This window comes from Oryzias latipes, chromosome 4, assembly GCF_002234675.1.
Source record: "Oryzias latipes chromosome 4, ASM223467v1".
Taxonomy (NCBI): domain Eukaryota; kingdom Metazoa; phylum Chordata; class Actinopteri; order Beloniformes; family Adrianichthyidae; genus Oryzias; species Oryzias latipes.
This window is the reverse complement of record NC_019862.2, coordinates 20425267-20428691: the sequence shown is the minus strand read 5'-3', so window position 1 is coordinate 20428691 and position 3425 is coordinate 20425267.

The following is a 3425-nucleotide window of genomic DNA, read 5'->3' as shown; positions in this document are numbered from 1 at the left end:
TGTTGTGTTTACAGCTTCTAACTATGGCTGCAGCCTAAAGCCTGATTATAGCTTTACCCCACATATGTCCTGACGATCCAACTTTGATTGGAACAGCTCACCTGAATTGCCTGGACCATTTTAACTAAGATTATTTTGCCTTTTGAAAAACGTTACTGATAATGTTTTTGAAAACGTTTTTGCAAAACATATTTTTTTTAAAACAATGGTCTTTTAATTTTCTTAAGATTTTATTTTTGCAGTGTTTGCAGGGCCACACCAGCACTGACACACATTCACACCAAGAGACGATTTAGATTCATCAGTTAATCTGTGATGCATGTTTTTGGGACTGTGGAATGAAGCTAAAGAAAAACCACACATGAACAGGGAGAACCTCCACACTCCACACAGAAAGGTCCCAGCTAGGATTTGAACTAGGACCTCCTTGCAGTCAGGCGAACCACTAACCCACAGTGCAGCCCCTTTTGAGAAACAGAAACCCCAAAACCAAACCCAGCTCCATGAAAATAGTACACAAAGTACTAAACTGAAGTACACAAACACAAAAAAGTACTTTGAGGTTAAAATGAGGTCTGACATTTTGGGAATTCATTCCAGCTTTCTGTCCTCTTTAAGTGGCAGATTGATGAGAATGAAGGCAGATGAAAATAAATGTGGTTTGTAGTGAAAAGATGAAAAAATTCAGACATGTGATTCCACTGACAGATGCTGGTTGTTTTTTTACATAATTAATGTGATATTATGCAATTACATTTGTTTTTGTTTAACAACAACAACAACACAAATGTTGTATAATCCAGCAGGTTTTGGGGTTAATAATTCCCTTTTTGTGCAAAAAGTGGGATGGAAAACAGCTTTTGTCTTGTTTAGTTTTTTTAAGACAGATTCTGTTGACGTGTCCTCAGCTGCTGTTCCTGTCTGCTGATGCAGATTGTGTTATAATTTTCCAGACCGTTGACCTCCATCACATTACATAACCGTTTTCATTAAAAAAAAAAAAGAAAAAAGGAAGTTTATCAGAGTTAGGCTCTATCCAAACTCTGCTGGGATAAGTGCTGCCCAATCCGTCTTTGAACGTTCAGACATTCACATTTCCTGTCTGACCTCGCTCAAATAGTCATTGACACTTTAAGTCCTTGCAGAACAAAAAAAGAGGGAGGAGAAAATAGCTTGACATTCAACGCTGAGAGGGTGAGGTTTTTTTTTTGTATAATTGCGCAAACATCTGGCTTCAGTTATTATAGTGTTTGCAACAGAAATGAGTCCACATGAGGGTTTTTGAACATGTAATTACATTAAAAGACTCACTTCTTTTAATGTCTGCTCAGATCTCCTTTTTATGTTTTATCAGTCTATTGTTTTAAGTGCCCTGTCTTATGCGGTGGGGTGTTGGGGGGGGGGGGGTGCGCGAATCAAAAGGACATAAAAATACTGAATCGTCAGATCAGGAGGGCAGGCTGTGTGGTGGGTTGGGACCTGGAGACAGTGGAGGTGGTGGCAGAGTGGAGGATGCTGTCCAAATCTGACTGGGTTGTTGGTGGGACTGTTGGCCCAGAGTAAGCCTGCCCCACTTACCATCATCCATCTGTTTACAGGCTCTCTTAGCTTACAGCCCCTCACAACATAAACATAAAATTAGCGGTTGAACAAACATTTCTTCAAACAGCATTTCTTTGTCTGCTACTGATTCCCAACTATTTGAATCAAGAAATAATCAGAAATGCAAATGTTTGCTTAATTTTTTACTTCATCAGAAAAATATCTCAATAACATGTTAAAAACACATTTTTCATTGGACCCTCTCATTTACTCATAAGGAATGACAAAACTGTAGAATAAAGAAGGAATACAACTTTTTTACACTATTATTGCATTTTTCCAAAAACTATATCTATGCAGAAAAGGACTTGAGACGAGAAGAAGACATTGAAAGTTTGACCGCTTTTCTGTGGTTTCGGGCCTGAATGGGATCCAGAGGATGGAAAACCCAGAGGAGCCTGAATTCACAAGAAAGAACTCCTCTTCTCACCAGGGACCCACACCGGGAGATTTCCCACGCTTGTGCGATTATGTCGCTGCTGTCACACTCTTGTCTCTCTGCCCCCCCCCCCTACTCATCTTCTCATCCTCTCCTAATGTTCTGCCTCCTAATTCATCCTCTCCTCCTCTCAGTAAATTCTGCTGACGTGCAGAGAAAACGACAACATTCTCGCTTTTAAAACAAGTCATATTTAATTGAACTAGACACATTATCCTAATGAATATTCAAGAATTATATAGAGTGATTAGGCTAAATGAAGCTTAATAACTTTATTAAAAGCGTAGTGATAAATTACAGACCTGTCTGTGCGATAAGAACTCTAGAAAAAGAAGCTTCTTGGAGGTCGGGGCCACACTGAGGTGCACATGCACAGCACATGGCTGGCCCCCAAGGGTTGGTTGATGAAGAATGTGCACACTGGGTCGTCCTCTCCAGATATACTTCCGTCTGTCTTTATGATCGCCAAGAGGGTCATCCTTGATGACACATGCGGGACCGCGTGTGGCTGCTGCACCTATTTTCATCTCAGGGCCAAAGAGCTCAGGACAGCACAGAGGAATGAAGAACCCTATCTACACTGTCATTAATAAAAAGTAAAAAAAAAAAAAAATGTTACTTAAATGTATATTTATTATTTATTTATTATATTTTAGGAAACAATGTATCATCATTAGGGTTTTACAAGATTTGATCATTCTGAATATTACATCTTTTATACCAGGTAAATGTTGGCTGCCAAGTCAGAGAAAAAATATGTTACAACTAAATGTTAAAAAACACATCAAAACATCTACAGTCTTTCAACTCTAACATTTCTAAATGAGAAGAATCATCAGTAGTCCCTGCATGTTTCTTAAATATTGAACTATTTTAATAAATATATTATCAGGTGGTTTAAAAAAACATATTTACACTTTGAGGAATCACTCAATCTTTTCTTAAAACCTACACTAGACCTTTGACTTCTGGCTTAAAGACCCACTTCAATGAACATTGTGTATTTAACATATTTTTGTTGCATTTTTGTCATGATGAAGGACATTGAAAAGCTTAAAATTGCATTTCTGAGTTTGTTTAATAAAAAATAAAAAAAGTATCTTGAAAAAGCTTGTAGGTGTGACATAGAATCTACTAGAGCAGGCCGCAAATTACCTGCTCCATTCTGATACATCCACGTGTAAACAAATAAATCTATGAATGTCCTTGTTTTCTTCGTCTGAGCTGGAATCTCAGTACGGTTGGATAGCTCTGATATTGTTAACCGTTTATGTTATGTTATCTTGGAGTTGTGAGTGGCTAGTAGCGGGAGAGCATGTAAACAGTTGGGTGATGGGAAGAGGGGGTGGGCTACTTCTGTGGAAAGGTTCCCGCCACCAACTCA